Here is a 12,523-nt window from a genome sequence, read left to right as displayed (position 1 = left end):
AGTCCAGCTCTGTCTGTTTCCACCTTCATTTCCCCTTCTTGATGCTCTTAACTCATATTATGAGCATCATTCACAGGGATATATTGCACCCTGGCTCTCCAACCGCCAGTTTGGGAGAATGACATCAACCTTCGGGTTACAAAGTTCATCAGTTCAGTTCAGTTCAGTCACTCAGTCGTGTCCGACTCTCTGCGACCGCATGAATCACAGCACGCCAGGCCTCCCTGTTCATCACCAACTCCCGGAGTTCACTCAAACTCATGTCCACACAGTCGGTGATGCCATCCAGTCATCTCTTTCTCTGTCGTCCCCTTCTCCTCCCGCCCCCAATCCTTCCCAGCATCAGAGTCTTTTCCAGTGAGTCAACTCGTCGCATGAGGTGGCCAAAGTATTGGAGTTTCAGCTTTAGCATCAGTCCTTCCAATGAACACCCAGGACTGATCTCCTTTAGAATGGACTGGTTGGATCTCCTTGCAGTCCAAGGGACTCTCAAGAGTCTTCTTCAACACCACAGTTCAAAAGCATCAATTCTTCGGCGATCAGCTTTCTTCACAGTCCAACTCTTACAGCCATACATGACCACGGGAAAAACCATAGCCTTGACTAGACGGACCTTTGTTGGCAAAGTAATGTCTCTGCTTTTTAATATACTATCAAGGTTGGTCATAACTTTCCTTCCAAGGAGTAAGGGTCTTTTAATTTCCTGGCTGCAGTCAGCATCTGCAGTGATTTTGGAGCCCAAAAAAACAAAGTCTGACCCTGTTTCCACTGTTTTTCCATCTATTTCCCATGAAGTGATGGGATCAGATGCCATGATCTTTGTTTTCTGAATGTTGAGCTTCAAGCCAAACTTTTCACTCTCCTCTTTCACTTTCAGGGTCCACAAAGCAGAACTATCAAGGCAATTATAATAATGGTAAATATAGTTTTCCACCAATTGCCCTTCACCCAAGATAGGACCGAAGTCCAGAAAGGAATGTTTTCATTTGACATTGCTTTTACCTGGTTTTTCATGTCATCTAAAGCAATTGATACATTGCCAGATAAGTCAGGAATGCATACACAACATTCAATCTTAACTGTAGCACAGGTCCCTCCTTGAGCAGCTGTGAGAATGTCCAAAACCATTCTATTTTGAATTACCGCTTTTCTCATTTGGATTTGCTCTTCATTTAAAGGCTTGGATGGCTTTTGTTTTATCTAGGAAGGCCTGTTTTGTGAAATTAGTCAAGGCCTCTACTTTAATCATAATATCTCTTGTCCCTATAGAGGGTACAAATAAGGCAACAATATACTCATACTATTGAAACACAGATATTGTCCACCTAGCATGTAAATAAGGTAGATTTACCAGAGCTTGTTGTAGGTTAGGCTTTTGTTACACTGGCATTTATATCAAATGTAACCCTATGACCCGGGTCTATTGACTGCAGGTCTGACTTATAGCCAGAGAGCAGGGAGAGTTTATGATTGTGTCCCAGAAAAGAGCAGAGGGGTTTAAAATCTCCTTGGTGGAGCAGTGACAGCCACCAGGGAAGTCCATCCATCACAGACAGAGGCATAGCCCCACATACCCAACATTTGGAGGGATTGTGAAGTCCGCGTAGGAATGTGCACGTTGATGAGACCAAGCAGCAGGAGTTGATTATGCGGCTTCATCCTCAAGGGGCTCGTCTGGGATCTTCTTTTCCTTCTTCTTAAGGATGATCTTGGTCTCTCAAGGGTCAGTGGGGTCCCTCTGTGCAGCCCACTCAGCGTTTTCTGGGTCTGCGTGGTATGCTCTCTTCACCCTCGTATGATGGATCCAAGGGGCAATACCTGCAATTTTAACTGCAGTAGGGGTAGTTAGAATAACAGTATAAGGGCCCTTCCACCCAGGGGCTAGTAAATCAAGTTTCTAATCTTTGACCCATACTTGCTCACCAAGCGTAAACTCATGAATCTGTTCCCCAATGGGGGAATGGCACCCTTTCTTGTACAAACTTAGTTACCCGATTTATTACCTTACCCAGTTCCACCTGCTGTGAAATCCTATCCCCCCTTACCTGAGCCAAATTTGTTGACACCTGTTTTATTATGGGAAGGGGCCTCCCATACACAATTTCGTATGGAGAATGGCCATGAGACCGTGGGGTCATCTTGAGCCCGAGCAGAGCCATCGGAAGCAAGTCCACCCAGGAGCAGTCAGTCTGTATGATCCACTTGGAGAGTCTCTCTAAGTGTCCGGTTGGTTCATTCCACCATCTCAGAACTCTGGGCCTATGTGCAGTGTGCAGTTTCCATTTGATGTTTAAAGTTTCGCTTACTTGTTGTACTAAATCAGCTACGAAAGCCGGGCCATTGTCTGATCCAGTGCTGGTAGGAAATCCAAATCTGGGAACTACTTCCCTAAGCAGGCACTGGGCTACTTCTGATGCTCTTTCAGTCCAGGTGGGAAAAGCTTCTACCCACCCCGAGAATGTACATACCATGACCAGCAGGTAACCATAGTATCGGTGAGGTTTCATATCAGTGAAGTCCACTCCCAGGTGTTCAAGGGGCAGCGTGCCTTTCAGCTGAATCCCTGGAGGTTTTTGTCTGAATACCCGAGAGGCAGCATTGACCTGTGAGCAGGCAGCATGGCCTAGGTGGGTCGCCTGGGGTGTTTGACTTACCAGAGTGTGTGCCAGCTCCTCCAGTACCAATAATTTGCCACTTGGCAATTCCCACCATCCTTTTCAGTCTTGATGACCCCTCCTGCTTTGGCTAACCTGACAGCCGTTGTCCTTGTTTTATCAGGCTAGTGCCATCAGTATATAGGACCCAATTAGGGTCTGGAAGCTTGTGCCCTTCTTTAAAATAAACCCAGATACCTTACCTCCTCTTTTAGATCTGTGCCTTCTTCTTCGACACCTGGTAACCTGCTTCCATCAGCAGCTGGAGCACTGCTTTTGTCCCTTTCCAGCATTCTTCCTTGGTCTCGGCAGCCAGCAGCAGGTCATCCACGTATTGTAGGAGACAACATCCAAAATCTTTCAGATGGAATGAGTCCAGGTCAGAAGCCAAAGATGGTTGGGGAATTCTTTTTTTGTTTTAATTTTTTTTTTTTTTATTGGAGGCTAAGCCTGGAGAATCCCAGGGATGGGGGAGCCTGGTGGGCTTCCGTCTATGTGATCACACAGAGTCGGACACGTCTGAAGTGACTTAGCAGCAGCAACAGCAGCAATTACTTTACAATATTATATTGGTTTTGCCATACACTGACATGAATCCGCCCCGGGTGTACATGTGTTCCCCATCTTGAACCTCCCTCCCACCTCTCTCCTCCCCTTATCCTCCCTCCGAGTCATCCCCGTGCACCAGCCCCGAGCACCCTGTATCATGCGTCGAACCTAGACTGGTGATTCATTTCACATATGATAATATACATGCTTCAGTGACATTCTTCCAAATCATCCCACCCTCACCCTCTCCTACAGAGTCCAAAAGACTGTTCTATACATCTGTGTCTCTTTTGCTGTCTCGTATACAGGGTTATCATTACCATCTTCCTAATTTCCATAGATATGCGTTCTGTTCCGTCGCTCAGTCGTGTCCGACTCTTTGCGACCGCATGGACTGTAGCCTACCAGGCTTCTCCGTCCATGGGATTCTCCAGGCAAGAATACTGGAGTGGGTTACCGTTTCCTTCTCCAGGGGATCTTCCCGACCCAGGGATCGAACCTGGGTCTCCCGCATTGGAGGCAGACGCTTTAACCTCTGAGCCACCAGGGAAGCCCATATATGTGTTAGTATACTGTATTGGTGTTTTTCTTTCTGGCTTACTTCACTCTGTATAGTAGGCTCCAGTTTCATCCACCTCATTAGAACTGATTCAATGCATTCTTTTTAATGGCTGAGTAATACTCCATTGTGTATATGTACCACAGCTTTCTTATCCATTCTTCTGCAGATGGACATCTAGGTTGCTTCCGTGTCCTTGCTATTATAAACAGTGCTGTGATGAACATTGGAGTACATGTGTCTCTTTCAATTCTGGTTTCCTCGGTGTGTATGCCCAGGAGTGGGATTGCTGGGTCGTATGGCAGTTCTATTTCCAGTTTTTTAAGGAATCTCCACACTGTTCTCCATACTGGCTGTACTAGTTTGCATTCCCACCAACAGTGTAAGAGGGTTCCCTTCTCTCCACACCCTCTCCAGCATTTATTGCTTGTAGACTTTTGGATAGCAGCCATTCTGACTGGTGTGAAATGGTACTTCATTGTGGTTTTGATTTGCATTTCTCTGATTATGAAGGATGTTGAGCATTTTATGTGTTTGTTAGCCATCTTTATGTCTTCTTTGGAGAAATGTCTGTTTAGTTCTTTGGCCCACTTTTTGACTGGGTCATTTATTTTTCTGGAATTGAGCTGCAGGAGCTGCTTGTATATTTTGGAGATTAATTTTTTGTCTGTTGTTTCATTTGCTATTATTTTCTCCCATTCTGAAGGCTGTCTTTTCACCTTGTTTATAGTTTCCTTTGCTGTGCAGAAGCTTTTGATTTTAATTAGGTCCCATTTGTTTATTTTTGCTTTTATTTCCAATATTCTGGGAGGTGGGTCATGGAGGATCCTGCTGTGATTTATGTTGGAGAGTGTTTTGCCTATGTTCTCTCTAAGAGTTTTATAGTTTCTGGTCTTACATTTAGATCTTTAATCCATTTTGAGTTTATTTTGGTGTATGGTGTTAGGGAGTGTTCTAGTTTCATTCGTTTACAAGTGGCTGACCAGTTTTCCCAGCACCACTTGTTAAAGAGATTGTCTTTTCTCCATTTTATATTCTTGACTCCTTCGTCAAAGATAAGGTGTCCATAGGTGCATGGATTTATCTCTGGGCTTTCTATTTTGTTCCATTGATCTATATTTCTGTCTTTATACCAGTACCATACTGTCTTGATGAATGTGGCTTTGTAGTAGAGCCTGAAGTCAGGCAGGTTGATTCAGCTGGGGAATTCTTAAACCCTTGTGGGGGAGTCCAGGTGAGCTGTTGTTTGGTGCCCCCGACTGGATCTTCCCATTCAAAGGCAAAGATGGGCTGTGACGCTGGGGCGAGGTGTATGCAGAAGCAGGCATCCTTGAAATCTAGGCAAGTATAAACTTTAGTCTTCAGTGAGGGAAGCTAAGTAAGGTATAGGGGTTTGGAACAGTGGGGTGTAAAGTCACAGTGGCCTAATTGACCAGCCTGAGATCTTGTACAGGCCTATAGTCCTGTCCTTCTTCCTTTTTGACTGGCAGGATCAGTGTATTCCAGGCCGACTGGCATTCTACTAGAATGCCCGCTTGTTTCAATCTATTGATGTGGGGCAGTATGCCGGCCCAGGCCTCTATCGGTAGCGGGTACTGGTGCTTTCTAACCAGGATGGTGCCTGGTTTGAGTTCTATTATCACTGGGGCTTGATGTTTAGCCAGCCTGGGGGAAGCGGGGGGTTGTCTTCTGCCCAGACCTGAGGGAATAATTGAGTTAGCTCTCTCTCATGCTCTTCCGGCCCACCCGGTTCTTCCTTCGGAGGCTCATGCAACCTCCTCTCATCTCGGGGTAGGGGGTGGGGGTACTGAGAGAGAACAAATAAGTCAGAGTGCCCATCCGGAAGGTGGACCTCTCCTCAGGGGAGAAAGTCACTTGTGCTCCTAGTTTGGAGAAGTCTTTTCCCAACAGGGGTACTGGGCACTCAGGAATGTAGAGGAATCCATGAATCACTTGGTGCCCCCCCATCTGACATTTTCTGGGCTGGCAAAACGATTTACTCATCTCTTCTCCCGATACCCCAGTTACAGCGGCAGTCTTTTTGGAAGTGGTGCCGCAGTTTCTGTTACTACCGACAGTTCTGCTCCTGTATCCACCATGAAGTCAGTGTTTTGGTCCCCCACTTTCAAGGTTACCATGGGCTCTCGGGACCTGATATCTCTGAGCCCCAGCAGTCCTATTTAATTTCCAAGTCAGCAAGCCCCACAACTGTGGGAGCTTCCTCTTCCTTCCTTGCCTTAGGGCATTCATTCTGTCAGTGGCCAAAACCTCGGCACCTGGCACACTGGTTTGGCTGTAATGGGGCCCGGGGCCTCCATTAGGACTGGTGAAGGACTGTCCTGTCCCTGGGGCAGAGGAAATTTTCCAGAGGGTTCCGAGATAGACTTTCCCAGAGCAGCAGCTATCATTGCAAATCTCTTGTCTGTTCTCTTTCGTTCCCTTTGGCTCTCTGGTAGAGCACAGTTCAGTTCATTCGCTCAGTCGTGTCCGACTCTTTGTGACCCCATGAATCACAGCACGCCAGGCCTCCCTGTCCATCACCAACTCCTGGAGTTCACTCAAACTCATGTCCATAGAGTCAGTGATGCCATCCAGCCATCTCAGTCTCTGCTTAATTCCAACGTCTCCCTCCCCTTCCTGTCTGTACTCACCAGGAGAGGCGGGTATAGCTTGAACGGTTAGGCTGGAGCCAGGAGTGTTGGCCAGAGGCTTCTGCCACTGGGATAGGAGACTGCCGAGGTGGCAGCTCTATGACCTCTAGGAGAGCTGGCGGAGGAGCAGCGGCTGCTGCAGGAACTTCACCTGGCCCTGGATTGGGCATTGAGGCTGTCTCTGGTCCTGGTGGCGCACTGGGCCGGCGGGCCATCATCATCCAGTATGGGGGAGGGGCAGGTCATCCTCATCCAAATCCTGCCAGATCCCAGAGGGAGAAGGGGGATCGGCGTGTCTTCACCTGCCGGTCAGCAAGGGCGAACCAGAACACCACGTGGTCCAAGACTGTTTCTCCCTTAAAATCCGTTCTGCCTTGGTGGGCTTGATCAGGTGTGGATGAAAACATAGATGGGTTAAATATCCCATGTCCCAGGCCGTCTCTGGAAAAGCCAATTCATGCTCACTTCTGTATTCCCCTCCTTCTAGCCTGACAATTCCGGGGGGGTTAAGAATTTCACAGCAGCCGGGACACCTCCTGGGGGAGGGCAGAATATGAGCATATAAGGACCAGTTTCCTATCCTAAAAATCATCTGGCGATCACTGGTAATAATTTTCCCCAGGACGACATGGACACACCTCCTAAATGACCTTCACAAATTCCCTTCCTAAGCCCTAGCATGCTTGTCGACCTGTATACCAAGCAACTGCCTCCTGCCTATTCCAGGCTCCTGTGGGTCCCCGCTCCTTCTAGTCCCTCCCACGGGGGTGATCAGGCCCCTCTTCCACCCTGCCGGGTGGGTTCCTCCTCACCCGAGCGCTCAGCTTCCCTGCTGCCATCCACTACCTGCTAACGTGAAACGGGCGTTGAGAAGCAGAATCCTTCCAGAAGGGTGAGCCGCCTTCCCCCTTTTAGAAGATTCAAGTCACAAGGCCTTGGAGTAGCCCCAAATGGGACTTGTCTCCTCAAATGAGGAGTTTCTCAGCCAACGCACCAAATGTAGCCACGTGTTCCAGGAAACAAACTCACTCAGAACAACAATGCAGATAGTGGAGTGCAGTTTATTAATCCGGCGGGCCCAAGGCAGAGTCTCCTCTTAGCCAAGGACCCCAACCAGTTTTTGTGAAAGCCTTATATACCCTAAGTGTACTTGCTCAAACCCTCCTCCCCAAATTCCTTGAAACTAGTCTGGACAAGGTGAAAGAAGATACGATCAAAGTAAACCCATGATTCATGTGTCACAAGACTAGATCAACAGTGGACATTTATCAATAGGCCTGTGGTCATATCCCGATAAACATAATGGAATTTACCCCTTTGTTCTGTTACAGAGATATTTAGCATATTCTTTTAGGCGATGGAGAGTCCAAGTCCTGAGGCTTTTTTATCCAGGGGTCTGATTTTCCATTTGTGTGCCATTTCTATAGACACTGGGCACAAAGTTCAGAGTCCATTGGGAGGGTGACCATGCGTGTAGCCTAATGTTTGCAGCCTGGCCTAAGATAGAGTCCAGCTCTGTCTGTTTCCTCCTTCACAATATTATAAACCAACTATACTTCAATTAAAAAAAAAGCAAAAATTCTAAGAAACACCACATAGACAAATGATGCTTGAGGCTTGTGTTGCTGTCTGTGACCTCTTCACACTACCAAGAATTTGAGGAGGTAAGCATTCCTCACTCGGAGAAGTCAATGGCACCCCACTCCAGTACTTTTGCCTGGAAAATCCTATGGACGGAGGAGCCTGGTAGGCTGCAGTCCACGGGGTCCCGAAGAGTTGGACACGACTAAGTGACTTCACTTTCACTTTTCACTTTCATGCATTGGAGAAGGAAATGGCAACCCACTCCAGTGTTCTTGCCTGGAGAATCCCAGGGACGGGGGAGCCTGGTGGGCTGCCGTCTATGGGGTCACAGAGAGTTGGACACGACTGATGCGACTTAGCAGCAGCAGCATTCCTCACTACATCTGAAAATGAGCAGGACCCTCCAGGACATTCCTAGGTATAAAGACCTTTCCTTGTTTCCCATTTCTTGTCTACAGAGAAACCACGTTAGTCTACTAGACCTTCCCTGAGTTCCAAAGGGCAGATTTAATCAGTTACTAATCAGGAAAGAGAGGGAATGCAACAACAAAGGAAAAACAAAGAAAAACAACAGGTCATTGAGGAAACAGAGTCCTAGCTCCTCAGGGTATGTGCACAACAAGGTCATACATACCTTTATCAACTATGAATTGGCACTGGCCATCTACCTCAACAAAGATTAAATCATGTGCCTCTGACCTTCAGCACGCCCTGAAAGGTGTTTAGAATGGAGATCAGGAATAAGTGGGGGTGGTGAGGGGAGGGGGAGGCTGGCAGGACGGGTCATCAGAGAGTTAGATACTTTCAGAAGCTGATTTTATGAGCCCAGTTCTTTGTTGTTCAGTCACTGAGTCGTGTCTGACTCTTTGTGACCCCGATGGACTGCAGCACGCCAGGCCTCTCTGTCCCTATCTCCTGGAGTTTGCCCAAATTCAAGCCCATTGAATTGGTGATGCCATCCAACCACCTCATCCTCTGTCACCCTCTTCTTCTGCCTTCAATCTTTCTCAGCATCAGAATCTTTTCTAATGAGTTATTTGCATCTAATGAGTTCTTTCTAATGGCTCTTTGCATCAGGTAGTCAAAGTACTGGAGCTTCCGCTTCAACATCAGTCCTTCCAATGAATATTCAGGGTTGATTTCCTTTAGTTTGACTGGTTTGATCTCCTTGCTATCCAAGGAACTCTCAAGAGTCTTCTACAGCAGCAGAGTTACAAAGCAGCAATTCTTCGACTTTCTGCTTTCTTTATGGTCCAACTCTCACATCCATACATGACTATTGGAAAGACAATAAAAGCTTTGACTAGACAGACCTTTGCTTTTTAGTACACTGTCTAGGTTTGTCATAGCTTTCCTTCCAAGAAGCAAATGTCTTCTAATTTCATGGCTGCAGTCAACATCTGCCATGATTTTAGAGACCAACAGGAGAAAATCTGTCACTTCTTCCACTTTTCCCCCTTCTATTAGCCATGACATGATGGGACCAAATGCCACAATCTTGGTTTTTTTCAACACTTAGTTTTAAGCCAGCTTTTTCACACTCCTCTTCTTGTATCTCCTCACATCTAGAAAAGCACTAAAATCCTTCATGGCGGTGACTGTTCCTTATGATTAGCAAAAGCTTCAGGAGACTAGCAGAAATCTTCTGGAAAGATATGTGCATGACTGCACATATTCCCCCTTCACCAAAATCTCATATATACTGCCCTTGCCTGCTGCTTCTTTCGAGCAGTCTCTCAGAGCTGTCTGAGGTGCTGTGCTGAGGGCTGCAGTCCTCATTTTGCCCCCAGTAAAGCCTAACTTGAAACTCTCACACTGTGCACTTTCTCTTTTAAGTAGACACCTTTGAGTTGTTCTACAGAAAGCAAGGTTTGCTTTGTTTCCAGTCACTGTGCCTCCGGCCTTCCACAATTGCATCCAAAGCCCTTCAGGTGGAAATGTCAGTCACTCTAATCCCCAAGGAATATGGCTGTTTGTTCATCGAGAGGTTCTCCTAGGTGCCCAGGAGATTTGACCTTTAATTGCCCAAGACCCCACTGACATCTAACGAACTGTGGAAAATTCTTAAAGAGATGGAAATACCAGACCACCTTACCTGCCTCCTGAGAAATCTGTATGCAGGTCAAGAAGCAACAGTTAGAACCGGACGTGGAATAACAGACTCGTTCCAAATTGGGAAAGGAATAAGTCAAAGCTGTATATCATCACCCAGCTTATTTAACTTATATATGGAGTACATCATGTGAAATCCTGGGCTGGATGAAGCACAAGCTGGAATCAAGATTGCCGGGAGAAATATCAATAACTTCAGATATGCAGAGACACAACCCTTATGGCAGAAATCGAAGAGGAACTAAAGAGTCTCTTGAACAAAGTGAAAGAGGAGAGTGAAAAAGCTGACTTAAAACTCAACATTCAGAAAACTAAGATCATGGCATCTGGTCCCATCACTTCATGGCAAATAGATGGGGAAGCAATGGAAACAGTGACAGACTTTATTTTCTTGGGCTTCAAAATAACTGCAGATGGTGACTGCAGCCATGAAATTAAAAGACACTTGTTCCTTGGAAGAAAAGCTATGACCAAACTAGACAGCATATTAAAAAGCAGAGACATTACTTTGCCAAAAGAGGTCTGTCTAGTCAAAGCTATGGTTTTTTCAGTAGTCATGTATGGATGTGAGAGTTGGACTGTGAAGAAAGCTGATCGCTGAAGAATTGATGCTTTTGAACTGTGGTGTTGGAGAAGACTCTTGAGAGTCCCTTGGACTGCAAGGAGATCAAATTAGTTCATCATAAAGGAAATCAGTCCTGAATATTCATTAGAAGCACTGATGCTGAAGCTGAAACTCCAGAACTTTGGCCACCTGATGCAAATGATTGACTCATTGGAAAAAACCCTGATGCTGGGAAAGATTGAAGGCAGGAGTAGAAGGGGATGACACAGGATGAGATGGTTGGATGGCATCACTGACTTGATGGAAATGAGTTTGAGCAAACTCCAGGAGTTGGTAATGGACAGGGAAACCTGGTGTGCTGCAGTCCATGGGGGTTGCAAAGAGTCAGACATGACTGATTGACTGAACAAAACTGATTGACATCTTGTGTGCCTGAGGCTGAGGGAATGGAGTCTTTAACAGCTGGAAGGAAACGGTGTAGGGCTGCATTCTGCAGTCCTGCAATCTTTGCCATCGCCTAGCTCTGAGACTGAAGAAGGAACCCTGAAGGAGTCAGAGACACAGACATCAATTATTGGACAAGGGATCTTATAAATCAGAGGCAAAGGACCTGGAAAGATCCCCCACTGAGTACCAATGGCAGAAGGCATGACACAACTGCAATCTCCACTACACAGGGGAGGAGGAGGCTACTAGTTGCAGTGGACATGACATCAAAAGGGCTCCTTGGATGCCATGGGGACTTGTAACTCACCTCTCCCACAGCTCTTTAGGTACACAATCCTTGCAGGCAGTCACTGTTTCCTGTGGATGATTGAACATGCTGGAGCTGTTCTGGTTAGAGGACTAGAAACGTTATTAACTTGATCACACAAGCTTCCTAGGTGGCTCATTGGTAAGGAATTCGCCTGCCAGTGCAGGAGAGGAAGGAGACATGGGTTTGAATCCACTCCAGTATTCTTGTCTGGAAAATCCCATGGACAGAGAAGCCTGGTGGGCTATAGTCCATGGGGTTGCTAAGAGTCGGACACAGTTGAGCATGAACATGCATACCAGCTGATCATACAGGTAACTGTTGATTAAACTTTCACCTTATACATATATATAAGGGAATATTACTTAACTATTAAAAAACAACCATTTGCAGCAACATGAATGAACCTAGAGACTGTCATACTGAGTGAAGTAAGTCAGACAGAAAAAAAGAAATATCTCCTGATATCCACTATATGCAAAATCTAAAAAAAAATGATACAAATGAACTTATTTACCAAACAGAAACAGACTCTTAGAGAAAGAACTTATTGTTACAGGGACTGGAGTGGATAGTTTGGAACTTACATGTACACACTGCTATATTTAAAATGGATAATCAACAAGAACCTACTGTATAATACAGGGGAACTCTGCTTAATACTCTGTTATAATCTAAATGGGAAAAAAATTTGAAAAGGCGTGGATACAATATATGTAAAGCTGAATCACTCTGCTTTACTCCTGAAGCTATCATAGTATTGTTAATCAACTTTACTCCTATATAAAATTAAAAACTTTTAAAATAAAATAACTTTCACTTTAGGAAGGGGAGATAATCATGCAGATAATATAAGGGTGAGGCAGGGCCAGATTGGGCAGGGGATATACAGAAGCAAGAGAGGAGTCATCCTATGGGGCCTGACCATAGAAGTGGATAATAGGGTAGTGGGGCCTTGACAGGTGCAAAGAGGAGGCAGGAATGCTGCTGGAAGAGAGTTGCACAGCCCCCTTCTGGCTTCCCAGTGAGGCTCCAGGTCATCCACCACCTACATGTCCACCAAGCAGCACAGTCCCAAGGACACCTCTTACACCT

Source organism: Moschus berezovskii, chromosome 8 (genome assembly GCF_049115385.1).
Source record: "Moschus berezovskii isolate FMDL1 chromosome 8, NW_MosBer_1.0, whole genome shotgun sequence".
In the NCBI taxonomy this organism is placed as follows: domain Eukaryota; kingdom Metazoa; phylum Chordata; class Mammalia; order Artiodactyla; family Moschidae; genus Moschus; species Moschus berezovskii.
Note: the sequence above shows the minus strand (reverse complement) of the source record.